The 14,953-nt window shown below is 49.1% G+C and overlaps 1 non-coding gene across 1 annotated transcript; it reads left to right on the plus strand.

The window, feature by feature from the left end:
- Positions 1 to 2,406: 2,406 nt before the first annotated feature.
- Positions 2,407 to 2,517, plus strand: LOC126494162 (U6 spliceosomal RNA). The gene has a single exon (XR_007589960.1). It is a non-coding gene; the product is annotated as a U6 spliceosomal RNA (small nuclear RNA).
- Positions 2,518 to 14,953: the final 12,436 nt, after the last annotated feature.

Here is a 14,953-nt window from a genome sequence, read left to right on the forward strand (position 1 = left end):
GTCACCTGACCTGGCCTCCACTCCTAGAACCTGCAAAAATGAGGTTAGCAGTCAAGTCAAACCTCAGGGGTCCATCCACCTGTGGAGTGAATGTCACCTGTGTCACCTTACAGTGCCAAGCAAGTTCCTAACACTCCCTGGCTACAACAGAGGGCAGCGTGTGTTGTACTGATGTGCAAAAGACGGTTGGTGTGGATGGTGAGGATGATGGCGGTGGTGATGGTGGTGGTGGTAATGGTAGTAATAAGGGTGATGGTGAGGACAGTGGTGGCGGTGGTGATGATAAAGGTGATGGGATGATGGTGGTGGTGATGGTGATAATGGTAAGGGTAATGGTGGTGATAAGGGTAATGGTGAGGATAGTTGTTGTGGTAATGATGATGATGGTGGTGATGGCGATGGCAGAGATGGTGATGATGGCTGTGATGGTGATGCGGGCGATGGTGTGATAAGGATGATGTCGTGTTGACGGCGCTGATGGTGGCAATGGCAATGACAATAATGGTGACAACACTGTCACAGCAGTGATGGTGATGACAACGATAATAGCAATGAGGGTGTAGAAGACATTGAATCTGAGAAAGTAACAGGATTAAGGTCATTCTTTAAGTGGTTTCTGCAGGGTGGGAAGCCAACTCAATCAGCAAAGTGCTTGTCACATGAGCATGAGAACCTAAATCTGAACCCCTAGCACTTGTGGTTTTTATGTCTCTAAAAAAGCCAGGCCATGTTTCAGGCATGGTGACGCACACCTCTAATCCCAGCACTCGGGAGGCAGAAGCAGGTGGATCTCTGAGCTCAAGACCAGCCTAGTCTACAGAGCAAATCCCAAGAAAGCCAAGGCTACACAGAGAAACACTGTCTCAGAAACAAAACAAAACAAAACAGACACAACAGTATCAGCCAAGAGTCCAGCACTGGGTAGGGGAGGCAGAGGAAGGAAAATCCCTAAGATGAACCGGCTAGCCAGCCTGGCCCAATCTGTGAGCTCCAGGTTCACTGACATCCTCAAAAACTAAGATGGGGAGACATCAAAGATGCCCAGCATCAACCATAAATGAATGCACACTTGCACGCGCGCGCGCACACACACCACACACACACACACACACACACACACACACACACACACCAAGTTAATTGATCCCTGATCCAGAAATACCTAGGAGCAAAGCATCAGTTCAGTTCCAACTCCAACCCCAACCTCTGGGGGCAGCATCTTGGGTCTGTACCCAGAAGGTGGTAAGGCAAAGGGACCTCCGGACAAGTGAGTGGATGGGTGGCTGCTGAGAACCCCATAATTTCATCCCACCACATCCTAGAGTCGGCTCTGGCTTTCCCATGCAGAGAAAAGCAGGAAAGCTTGTGCAGGGAGGCTCAACAGTCTGGGGGGAAGGGCTTTCCGAACATTCTCTAGGTGAAGCCTGAATCTGCCCAACTTCCGAGCTCCGTGACAAACTCACCTTTGACATTTCATGTTCGGAGATAGACCAACCAGTGATTGTCCCTGTGAACAGACAGCAGGGAATCCACGGGCAGGAGGAAAAGCCACGCACCAGGACCAAGGATCATTAGAAAATAACTTACTGAGTAGCATCTGTAACTATCACACAGCCAAGCCTGGCTATGGACCAGCCCAAGACCAGATGAGTTGCTTATGCAGGTGAAGGCTCGAGGCACAGGCAGGGTCCTCACTGTCCTGGATTCCAGATGTGGAGGCTCCATTACCTGCTGACATTGATCTCCAAATCGACTCTCCTGCAGGTTTCTCAGCATCTTTCCCAGGTACAGGCACAGTGGGAAAGTCAGAGTCACGGGCTGGGATGGACCACAGTCAACACTGAGAGTCCCTGCCACCTCTGGCGCCATCCCCAAAGGAAAAGGAAAAAAAAGCACTTGAGTTACCAGATATGCCCCCATGAAGGGACACTGTCTCCTTGGGTCAGCTCTTGTACACCCTATCCACAGTCCACTTGGGGGTCACATTGTTCACAGATTTGGTGGCGGTTTGGTTCCTGACTTTTGGAATCTTGAAATAACACACAGGAGCAATGCTAGGGAGCTGTCTTGTGTGCCTAAGGAAAAGGAAGCTGGGAGGTTCCTTAAGGGTTCACCCTGACTCTGGATGAGCCTTATTAAAGGCACAAATGATGGATCCCTTAGCCCTGGGCACAGCACTCTGGGTCATAGAACAGAGCCTTTGGCTGTGGGTTCAGCGCCCTTAACCATGGGTTACAGAGCCTGTGGCCACAGATACAGCCCTGTTCTTTTTTATTTATTTATTTAAAGATTTCTGCCTCCTCCCCGCCACTGCCTCCCATTTCCCTCCCTCTCCCCCAATCAAGTCCCCTTCCCTCATCAGCCCGAAGAGCAATCAGGGTTCCCTGCCCTGTGGGAAAGTCCAAGGAGCTCGCTTCGGCAGTACATATACTGAAATTGGAATGATAGAGAGAAGATTAGCATGGCCCCTGCGCAAGGATGATACAGCACCGTTCTTGTGAGTTATAGAGGTGGGTTACAGCACCTTTGGCCATAGCTTGCAGCATAAATAGTAGCTGGCAACAGGGCCCACCATATGTGGGGCTGGCAATGACATCAGGGGACATCACTTTACTGTTTGATGCCTATACTTTTAAGGTTACAGCCCAAAGCTGGGCATGGTGTCTCAGCCTATAATCCCAGGATTTGGGAGACTCTCTGAGACAGGAGAATTGCCATGAGTTCAAAGCCAGTCCGGGCTGCACCGTAAGACCTAGATGCTGTGTCAAAACAAAAGCTACAGGCAGCAAATCTGTGTTGATGACTGTCACCTGCAATGGTGAAGGGTTTGTCCAGAAGCATCCAGCCACAAAGGGAGCCTGGGAGCCAGGCAGTCAGCTCCAGATTCGTTGCCCGTAATCCAGGGAAATGGGAGGCTGCATGGAGAGGTCTGAGGAGACAAATGAGCAAAATCCACCCGAAGATGAGAAAGAAAAAAAAATCAACCAATACACCAGACAAGAATGGTGGTTAGCAATTAAGAGTACCGACTGCTCTCCCAAAGGACTTAGGTTTGATTCCTGGCACCCACTTGGTGGCTCCCAACTATCTGTAACTCCAGTCCCAGGTGATCTAGGATCCTCTTCTGGTCTCCTTTGGCACCAGGCATACACATGGTACACAGACATACCAGCGGGCAAAATACCCATGTGTATAAGTAAAATGTTCTTTTAAATTAAAACCAAAACAACAAAACTATTATCAAGAAGCATTATTCAATAGTCCAGATGCAATGGGAGGGGGTGGGCAGTAACTGCAGGGTTTTTATTTTGGTTTTTGAGACAGGGTCTCACTATGTGACTCTGGCCATCCTGAAACTCACTATATAGACCATGCTGGCCTTTAATTCAGAGATCCATCCTCCTGGTTCTGCCTCCAAAGTGCTTGGAACAAAGGCACGTGCCACCACACCCAGCAACTGCACTGTCTCTTAGCAAAATTTTCAGGGCCTTGCCCACATTCAGTTGACTAAAATAAAAGCCAAGAATAAAGGAAAGAACAAAGCCGTTTTTCTTCCCTGAGACTAAGCTTCAAGCCAGCGTGTGGCCTGCAGGGGGGACCCACCTTGGCACTTGGCCTTTGATCTGAACAGCATAGAGGCCCCGCGGCATCACAGGGAAATGACATTTCCCAGCTGTCTAAGAGAAGATGCTAATGACAGCCCACTGACATGGGGTCCTCAAGAGACACCCCCACACTTGAAGTCACAGACAGTGTAGGATAGGACCTGTTCTCAGGCTACAGGGCCCCTCTCCCCATCTTCAGTCACACAATGTCACCTCCCCTCCCTCACAGGTGAGGATGGTGGCCGCCCCTAAGCAGTCACAGTTGACAGTCCCCAGAATAGAGTCTGAGATGGAAGTATACATCTCCACCCCCCCACACACATCAGTCTCTTAGCCACCAAAGTCACCACGGAAAGGATTTGGCTCTCCTGTGAGGATTTGACTCCTAATGACCTCCTTGTTCCCTCACAGCTGGGCTAATGGGGACATGCCATCCTGGCTGTCCCAGCCCAAGCAGGCATTTCCCACCTTCTTCACAGGAATCTTGTGAGGAGGCTGCATGAGTCATACCTGCTTAAGGGAATACAAGGATGATAAATCCAAAGAATATTTTGGGAAACAGAAGCAATCAGAACTCTTGGGTGTTGAAAGAGGCGTGACAATGTCTCCCTTGAAGCAGCAGAGAAGGCATCAGCCGGATAAGACACAGTTGTCAGCCTGGGACAAAGACTGAGAACAGAGCTGCAAATGAAGGGGGAAAAAAAATCAATCCGAGGGCCGGAGAGATGGCTCCGTGAGTAAAGGCGCTCACCGCCAAGACTGACAACCTGAGTTCAAATCCTGTGGCCCACAGGATAGAATGAGAGAACTGGTTCCCACAGCCTGTCCTCTGACCTCCACTTGTGAGCTGTGGCATGCACTTCCCCCAGGATAAATAAATAAAGGTTGAGAGAGAGAGGGAAAAGAATCCGTTTGGGCGCATTCTTCCCACCTACCACGCACGCTGAACTAAGAGGATTCATAAAACAAATAAACCCTGGGAAGATTAGCCAAACTTTATGTGGAAAGCGAGCGGAGCTTCAAAGTCACCAAGGATACTCTTTTTAAGGGAAGTGGAATGGATCTGGATATATGAAAACACGGCTTCTCTGTGCCACAGACAAAACAGGGGTGGGGGATGGGAGGAGAGATTGACAGACAACCAGACTGGGGGCAGCGGGTTAACCTCCCCAGCCCGCCTGGTAAGGGAAGCCTTAAACCAACAAGGCTTTTATTTTCTTTTATTTTTTGGAACTTGACAAAATGATACCAAATTTCATCTGGAAAAATAAACACGAGGGACCAGCCAGGGAAAACGTAAGGAGACACAGAAGTAATGAAGGCGCGCTGGCTTTACCAGATGTTCAGCCGCTGGGAACGGGAAGGTGCAGGCTCTTTGAAAGTTGCTGCAGCGCTGGAGAAGCTGCCAGCTTGGGCCAGGCCGAGGCTGGTGGGAGCCTTGCAGAATCAGCATGGAAATGGGAGGGGGAGGTGGGCGCTTCCTATCAGAGGGGGAAATGCATTGTTCGAAGCAAGGCGCCCAGATAACTGGAAGTCAGCCAGCTGGAAAAAATAAAACAGAATCCCTGCCTCACCCCTTATACCCAAATAGATTCCAGATGGAGCCAACATTTAAACAAACAAAAAAATTGAACCGTAAAAGTTCTCAAAGAAAACATAGGTGAACTTATTTATAGTCTTGGAAATGTCTTTCTGAGCAGGCGAGAGGATTCAGAGGCCACGCTGGGGAAAAAAGCATCCTCCAGGAAAAGAGATGAGGGTTAAGTGCTCGCCGGCTTGCTGGTATTAAAGGGTTTGGTTGACGGTGGGAAGGAAAGCAGGCTCTCCACACGGAATGACTAGAGATGGGGCAGCGTCTAGATGACAATCCATGGATCTGGGAAATGCCAGGAAAAAGTGTCAGCTTCCATCCATCTCTGCTTAGCCTGAGAATGAACCAGTTAGACTCAAAGTCCTAGAGAAGCCATGTCGATGCTACAGCAGTTCTCTGGGTGTTTGAAGAGGTGTGGGACTTTAAAGGGACCGAGCAATTCCAGAGGCTTCTGAACTGATTCAATACTTTAGACCACCGTCCTGCCAGATAGGGTGGCGTACACCTGTGATCCCAGCTCTAGGGATGCAATATGAGGCAGGAAGATTGTGTGTTCAAGGCTAGCATCGTCTACATAAGCAAACCATGTCTCAAAAGTTCAAGAGCCAGGTCTGGGGCTGCAAATGCCTCTGAGTGGTAGAACATTTCCCTAGCATACCCAAGGGTTTCTAACCCCAGCATCACCAAGAAACAAAACAAAAAACATCCGAGGACCTAGATTCTGTAAACAAAACCCAGTTAAAATGTCTGAGGTTGATAGGATGATTGGGTGGGTAGGGGCGCTTGCTGCTCCTCCACGCAAGCCTGACACCCTGAGTTTCATTCTCCAGGAAGCAGAGAATCAACTAACCAAGGTTCTCTCTGATTTGCACATGTAAGAATGTACGGCATATACACTCACAAAGATCACAGCCACTAATAATAATAATAATAATAATAATAATAATAATAATAATAATAATAATGATAATAATGCCACCGAATGGCCCAGGCCTGTCATCTTGGTACTTGTGAGGTTGGCGGGAGGATCAGGAGTTCAAGGCTGGCCTTGGCTACATGTAATCTAGCCTCAGAAACAAAACAAAAGAAAGATGAGACAACATTGGCAAGGATTTTTGTTCAGTTCTCAACACTGTAAAACAAGGTTTGGATGGTTGATTGGATGGGTAGATAGATAGACAGACAGACAGAATTGTCTAAGATCTGTTAAGTCTGAAAAAAAACTTACAAATCTCTGTAGAAATATATCAAACACCATTATAAACATATAATTTGGTTTACGCCACATATTTTGATAGCTTTCAGTAGTCTGTATATGAAAATAATAAGAAGTACTTAACCGGTCCCCACTTCAACTTTTTTCTGGGTTTCTCATGAGAAGCACTGCTGTGATGATGGCTGGCGTGCAGTTTCACAGACACATGTGAATAGATTTATATGAAAAGTTCTCAATGATGTGTTGCTGGGCGAACCAGCCCTTGCTGGAAGAGATGTTCTATCCCTGAGCTTCAGTCGCAGCCCTAAACACTGTGGGGGGGGGGGGGGGGAGGAAGGTTCTGTGGTCTGGCCAGGAAGATTTTATCTGTGAGTGTAGAGGCCAGAGGTGGATGTCGGATGTTTTTCTCTTTGGCGCTCCTTTTTATTTTTCAGATAGAACCCCTTACTGAGCCTAGAGCTTGCCCCATCTCTGCCCGTTTTGTCCCCAACTCTGAGGTTACAAGCTCTTGCCAGCACATCTAGCTTCATACGTAGGATGCTGGTGGTCCAAACACAGGCCTCCCTGCATGCCTGAAAAGCATTCTACCCTCCCAGCCTTCTCTACACCAGATACCAGTAACATCCAGGTCATGCTGAACTGTTGTGCGTGAGGACGTCTGGGTTCACATACCACTCTCAAACCAAGAATTACACCACTTTGTCAAATACGTTTTCTGAAAGGTTGAACCAAGACAAGCCAGGCATGGTGGCACGCATCTGTAGTCCCAGCAGTTGGGAGGCAGAACCAGGAGGAATAGGAGTTCAAGGTCACTTTCAGCTATAGAGCTAGTTTGCTGCCAACCTAGGCTACATTTACTCTTTGCTTAAAACAACAGCGACAAAGGGAAGGTGGATTGTGGCTCCGTGGTTAAGCACTCGCTTAGTCTGTCATGCAGGGTTTGGGCCCCGATGACTGGGGAACACACACAGACCCCAGCAGAACGGAGTTGGGGGAGTGAGAACTGTTGAACGAGCCCCTTTGCAGGAAAAGGGCCCTGAGACAAAACATTTGATTGATCAATACTTAAGAAGTCTGTTTTTGTTCTGCCACTGACGTGCAATGAAGTCCCCAGTGTGTCCCAGTCTCTCTGTGGGCCCTTTTCACCCCTGTAGAGCCAGGGGACTGAGGCAGTAGCGTCTTACGCCTTTAATCCCAGTACTTGGGAGGCAGAGACAGAGGCAGGTGGATCTCCATGACTTTGAGGCCAGCCTGGGTTACACAGAGAAACCCTGTTTCGAAGTCCCCAAAAGGCAGGGGACTGAGGTAAACCTGCTTCTGCTTCTCACATACCTCCTTATCACATGACAAAGGAGCTAAGCTCTGAGTGTCTGGGGTGGAAAGGCCAAGAGGCAATCACCTGAAAGATAGTTACATCCAGGACCTCCAACCTGTCACCACCACCACCACCACCCACCACCCCACCCCACCCCACCCCACCCCCACCCCCTGGCACAGCTGGCTCTGGTCCCATCCCCAGCTGAAGGCTACTGAAGGCTGAAAAGTCTACTCCTCCACTGGAAGTGTGTGGCTTTCCTGCCACATGTGTGTTGGGCCCAGGCCTACCTTCCTGGTTTCTGAGGTCCGAGGTACTCACGACTGGGTACCAGTCTAGGTCCCAACACTGACCTTGTTCCCCATGGCCTTGGAAAGCTATGCTCAACCCCTTGACTGAATGCCTGAGGCTCCGGGTCTGGCTCCAGCCTCCCTCTGTGGTCTGGCCAGACACACAGTCTCCGTTTCCCACAAACAGATTTTAAACATGCACGTTATGTCGCGGGGAGGGCTTTCTTTCCTCCTGGCCTTTGTTCACCTGCAGTGTTCCTGCATCCATCTCCAGCAACTGCCTCTGCCCTGAACTCTCCCCATAATGTATGACCCAAGGCTGGAATCAAAGGCCACAGAGTTGTACAGGGATTGTCTGCAAGTATCCCCAAAAGTCTTCTGACTCGGTGAGTTTCAGAGTATGGTCGTAGCCTGCTCTCTCTCTCTCTCTCTCTCTCTCTCTGTGTGTGTGTGTGTGTGTGTGTGTGTGTGTGTGTGTGTGTGCACGCGCGTAAGAAAGACTGGAGGGGGTAACTTTGTGGAGTGGTTCTACCCCTCCACCTTTTGGGGCTCAAACCTGAGTACTCAGGTCAGCGCCTTTTCCTGCCGAGCCATCCAGCCAACCCTCCTTGTTCACAGTTAGATCTTTGCATTGTCTGTTGTCTGTGATATATTTCCATGACTTTTATAACCAGAAAAATAAGGATTGCATCTTATTGTGCTGGGGTTAAATTGTGATAGGTAAAGATGTCTTGTGTGCTAGAAGGGGGTTTTGGAGAAAGACAGCTAAGGTCAGAGCCTTCCACCTTCTGGCTGACAGTCCCATGTGTCTGACCCCCTTCCTAGGCACCCACTCCTTCAGCCTCCATGAGTTTATATTCAGAGAAAAGAACCTAGAGCTCCTTGTCCCAGGAGTCCCCTGCCTAGCCTTGCTAACCCCCTAAGCATCCACAGCTAGCTACCTGCCTGCAAACCTGTGGAACTCACCCTGAGGAGAGCCTCTGTGTGAACTTGGCCAAGTGGTCCCTCATCCAAATGCCTCAATTTCCTCATTGGTAAAAGGACCATCATTAGAACCTCCTCTGTAGGCCTAGGTAAGAATAAAATTCAAACTTGTTATTTTTTTCAGTGCCAAACTCAAAGCCTGGCACACAGTAGGCACTCCCTAAAGAGATGTGGTCCCTGTTGTCTTTACTTGTCAAGACCTTGGGGCCGTCTGAAAGCAGCCCGGCCGCCCCTCATGTAAGTACTTAGGAAGTCCCCTGGATGCAGGCCCAGAGACCCAGAATGTGAAAAGGATAAATCGTCTCGCCGAGCTGGACAAAGTCTGCACCCGCAGAGGGGGAAGGGGTGAGGGCCGCCCAGGGTTTAAGCTGGGGACAATGGGCGCCGTCTGAGCTGGCCAGAGCCTCTTCTTTGAGTCCTGAGAAGACCTATTTTCTCGTTTAAAGCTTTAAAGAGCCATTAAGTTGGGCAAATCCCTGGTAAAACAGCTGGAACCCTAAGTAGCAATTTAAACAGCCCATTGCCCTTCCATCCCAAGGACCGGGGCCGCTGGACAGCCGATCTCCGGTCCTAGTCTGACATTGTCAGACTAAGAGGATTGAGTGGGACCCTTCCCTGAATGCAGCCGGCTCTATTTAGCAAACCTGCACTTCCACCCCACCCCCTCCTCTCTTTCTCTTTCTCTCTCTCTCTCTCTTTTTTTTTTTAAGTGTGCAGACCTAACTCTAATTTTCCCTCCTTTCTCTCCCCTCCTCCTGGAATCGTTCTATTCTTTCGCTATGTGGAACTAATGAAGGCTGCACAGAGTCCCCTCGCAGGAACAGGGCCCCGAAATAAAACATGTTTGATTGATCAACTTCAAAAAGTCCTTGGCAGGGGCTGGAGGTGGGAGAGGGAGGAGGTGACTGGTGGAAGGGTGGGGTGGAGTGGGGAGGGTCTCCTCACTGGCGTACAAGGGAGAGGGGGTCTGCGCCTGACTCAAGAGTGACAGCCCCAGGGAGGAGGGGGCCTTGCATAATGTCCCTGCCTGCCCCCAAGATTCATTTGTTTGTTTTGTGGGCCTGTGAATCTGCAGGCACCAGGGCCTTCTTCTTGAAGCCCCGGGTCCCCCAGCAGTGAATAGAAATAGGCTACAATGCTTTAAAATGTTTTTATTTTATTTTGTCTTCATCTCCCCACAAATAAAAATTTTGGTCAGTCAGACAGACTTCTGACCCTTCCAGCAATCCCCCAACGCAATGTGGTGGCCAGTGGGAATCTTCCATTCTAGGCGCACACATCCAGACTTAAATCCAGCTGTGGCACTGCTGACCGCAGATGCCAGGTCAGTGCTCACAGCGAGTGCTTGGTGGACACCCACTTTGTGCTAGGGCCTCTATGAATTAGTTTTATTCTCATGGGTTTTCCAAGTGGTTTTAATTGCAAAAACCAATTTCAAAATAAGCCATGACCCACATGGGTATGCAGGGGAAAGTCATGTCCTTTGCTGGGGTCCATGTAACTCAGAGGTAGGGTGCTTGCCTAACCATGCCAGGCCCTGGGTTCTATCTCCTGTGACACAGGAAATGCGTAAAACTTAAAGTCAAGTAAGTTCCTGATAAAGATTGCTAAACCCATTCTAGGAGGAAACATTTGGAAATGCCATGCTGAAGTCATGCATGCACACGCACGCACACACGCACACACACGCACGCACGCACACGTGCACATACACACACGGGGGGGGATGAATTTCTATTTTGTTGAGGATGATAGAGATGGTTCAGTGATGATTAGGAGCACTTGTTCTTCAGGGGACCTGAAGTCCATTCCAACACCCACATTAGGAGGCTCACAATCACCTGTAACTCTGGTTCCAGACAATCCTACGCCCCCTTCTGGCCTCTGAGGACACTGCACTCATGTCCATATACCCACACACAGATACACATACACACACACAAATATATATGCATGCATGTATGTACATAATTAAAAATAAAAATCTTGGGGGCATTTTATTAATTTTAGATGTGTTTATTTATTTGCAACAGTAGGGAACTATCATGGAAACCAAAGCTGGGCCTTGTGCATGCAAGGCAAGGACTGAGCCCACAAAGGGTCCAAACCCTTCCCTAAGGCTGTTCCAATTCAATTCCCACCAACAGTACCTGAGTGCCTCTCTCCCGCCCAGTCTGCACTGCTGGTCTTTGTTGTCTGTCATTCCACAGGAGAACTGGCTGTCTCACTGCTGATATAGCTGACCCCGGGGAAGGGCTGAAACTAAATTGTCCTCAGCCTTGCTCTGCCTCTGATCCCTGCCACTCTGGATGTGGGCAGGGGATATCCTTGGCTGGTTTTCTTGGGTCCCTTAGAATTCTTCCTCTGGCCACTGGGAAGTTCAAGAGTTCAGAGCCTCAAAGTTGCTCCTCCCTCCCCTATATCCCCCTTCATTCGCTTCTAATGCCAGCCTATCTGGTGTTTAAGCTTGTGATTATTACCACCTATTATTATCATTGCTTATTTATTTATTATTTTGAGACAGGGTCTCACATAACCCAGCTTGGCCTCAAATTATCTTTGTAGCCAGGATGACCTTGAATATTTGATCCTTCTGCTTCTACCTCCTAAATTCTGGAATTTCAGGATTAAGTGTACCTCCACCCCCAGTTTTATGTGATGCTGGAGAATCAAATCCAGGGCTTTGTATATGCTAGGCAAGCACTCTGTCATCTGAACTACACCCCCAGCTCCATAAAAGAATCTTAATAAATGTTGTGTGGTGTTGTAGGAGCCTGCTTGTTCATTCCTGGCTGCTCAGACCTGAAATAACCACACAGAAACTGTATTATTTACAGCAGTGCTTGGCCTATTAGTTTATGCATATTTCTAGCTCACTCTTATCTCTTCAATTAACCCATTTCTAGTAATTTATATTTTACTACAAGGTTCATGGCCTACTAGCAAGGTTCTGACTGGAGACTTGTGTCTTTCTCCTCTGGCAGCTCCATGGCATCTTCCTGGCTGCTCCCTGACCCCACCTTCTTTCTCCCAGCATTCAGTTTAGTTTTTCCTTCCTAGCTCTATTCTACGAAACAGCTTCTTTATTCATTGACCAATAAAAGCAACACATATACAGAAGGACTTCCCACACCAGTATGGTTAAATAAAGAGGTACCAATGTGGATACAAGGACCAAACAATCCCAGATGCCTCTGCTGCAAGATGTCCCCAAGCCCTCCCTATCCAATAGTTCTCCAGGAGACTGCAGTACTGGATGAGTGGATCCAAAGTGGATTTGACCCAAAGGCTCAGAGAAATAGCTTGGGTTGACTCTGAATTCTCCAAAAGTAGAATTGCAATGGGACAAACAAAGGCCCCATTAATCTCAGCATCCCCACCCAAACCAGAGGGTGCTTCTAAAACATACTTCTCTTATGTCACCTCCCTTGCCCAAGCCTTTCCCTGGCTCTCACCAACATGGGATAATGTCATGGCAGCCCTGCTCAGTGTCTGAACTCTGTCGTGGACCTTTGGGTTCTGAAATTCTCTGCTCCCTAGGGCTTCACATCTGCCCCTCCTCTCCAAACGCTCACCCTTGAGCCACCAACTGAGTTCCTACTCATCCTACAAAGTACCACTTGTCCCCCTCCCTCATATATGCACCTCCCTGCCCTGCAGGCCCTGTTCCTCCACACACAGTACCAGCCTCAAACCCAGTCCCACTCTTCAAGATGATAAAAGAGTTTAACTCTCATGCCTCTCTACTCCCTGAGCTCCTTCAAGCCCAGAACAGGGTTTGGCATGCACTGGTGCCTGGGTGCTTGGCTGAGTGTTGAATGACTGAATGAATGTCCCTGTAATAAAGCATCAGTGGTTTGAGGACAGTTACTGCCTACCTGATGGTTCTGTGGAGTCCATTATCGAGGACCAGAATCCCAGAGAGGACACAAAAGCCCAGTGATTGAAGAGCCAGAAGACATGGTCCATGATGTCACTGTCCTTAAGAGGCAAGTGAAGTGGTGCCTGTTGGCAAGTCCTTCCTGGTCAAGTTGTGGTGGATGTCATATCTGAGTCTGATCTCTGGGACCACAGGGTGAAAGGAGACCCCTAAAAGTGTCCTCTATCTACCCACATGAGTGAGCACACATACACACACACACACACACACACACACACACAACACACACCTTCAAGTTCCAGCAAAGCCTCATTGTCACCTTTAACTTCTCTAAGGTACTTGGAGAAATCATGGAATCTGGGTAAATAAAATATGAACAAGAAAAAGTCAGGACATTTTTAAAGAACTCCAACTGTCCATGACAGTTATTCCTGGCTAACAGCACCCTTGGGAACCCTAGGATGGGTCACCGAGCCTCTGAGGGCCTCAGCTACATCTACAGATACAGAGGACTTTACCGACCTGGTGGGGGACTCGTGGGTTTCCATGGATGGTTGGCGGTGGCACTTTGTGGACAGGTCTCCCACTCTGAGCAGTGGCTGAGCAGGGTGGCCTTGGCTATAAGTGACAGAAACAAATGTAACTTCTTTAAGAGCAAAAGAACTCATGTGACCAAGACTCTGGTATGTCCCCTCTCCCTCTCTCTATCTCTCTCTCCTTCCTCCCTCCTTCCCTGAATCCCCCCTCACCTTCTCTCTCTCTTATCGTCCTCTGCTTCTCACTGCCTGGTGAACACTCCTCTCTGAGATGGGCAGCTCCTGTCCACTCAGGAAAGACCCATGGATCCACTTACAGAGAGTCTGACAGTTGTGAGTTGGTCATGTGCCTTTGACTAGCGAATTGCTTGCCCAATGGCCCAGCCAGTCTCCTGTTGACCTGAGAGGCTTGTAGCAGAGGCCTGAAAGGGACCTTAGGTGACAGTGTGTCTGACAACATGAGGGGAAGATAGAGCTTCGAACCTCAGGCTGTGTCTCTCCAAGCACATAGCACCAGGCACAGGTCATACAGGGAGCTGTAGGGACCCAGTGCAGGGCCTGGGCTCAGAGGACAGGGCTGGGGACAGGGAACGGCCCAGTGAGGGAAGGGAAGGGAGCGAATCATGGCTCAGAATAGAGGCAGCATGGCACAGAGAAACATGAATTACGGACACGGAGGCCCAGAGCATCTCGGGGGGTCAGGAATGCTTACACCTGACCTTGAAAACTGGTGTTACCTCCAGAAAGTCAGTGGCCAGAGGAGGGAGGGGAGAGGCCGTGGGTACAGCTTCGCCTGGTATACACGTGCGTGAGTGGGAATGTGTGGAGCAAGGCTTTGAGGAAGTCCTGGTGGCCCCTGAGTGGAGTCTGATGTTCTGAGATGGTAGTGGGTAGACATGTGCAAGGAACAGTGGCTCAAGTGGGTCTCAGTTTTTCCAGGTGTCAGCTGAGTCCAAGCCGGGCTGTCTTGACATTAGTCCTCACATCCATCCATCTGTGAACCTGCAGCCACAACTCAGGTTCATGAGCTACCCATACAGGCACTGTGACCCCTGACCCCAACCCCATAAAGTGACACAATGAGCCGCTGGTCCCCTGCTGCATCCAGGCATCTCTGAGAAGCCTTTCCAGTATCATCCTGTCTCCTCTGCCTCCTGAGAGTGACAGGGATGGATCCATATTCCAACAGTCAGGGGGAAGAAAACGGCAGATAGTAAAACTGTGTAAGACTGAAGTCGGGCAGGAACGTTACACACTGCTGTGATTTAGGTACCATAAGGAAATCGCTCTTCCCGATATTGGAACAAAATCAAAAACCTCCAAAGCCTTACAGTGAATAGTGCCCACCTATTCACTGCTGTCATTCTCCTCTGTCCTTTGAGCAAAGCATTTTATGAGCAGGCTGTACAAACCCAGGTTCAAATCCCACCTCTGGACATTTGCTAGTTCTGTGATCCTGGACAGGAAACCTCAGATCCATTTTCTCAGGTGCTCTGTAGAGGGGATGGCAACAATTTCTGTGTCGTGGGAGTAGAT

Source organism: Alexandromys fortis, unplaced genomic scaffold (assembly GCF_014885135.2).
Source record: "Alexandromys fortis isolate MF-2015 unplaced genomic scaffold, M_Fortis_MF-2015_v1.1 scaffold_28, whole genome shotgun sequence".
In the NCBI taxonomy this organism is placed as follows: Eukaryota; Metazoa; Chordata; class Mammalia; order Rodentia; family Cricetidae; genus Alexandromys; species Alexandromys fortis.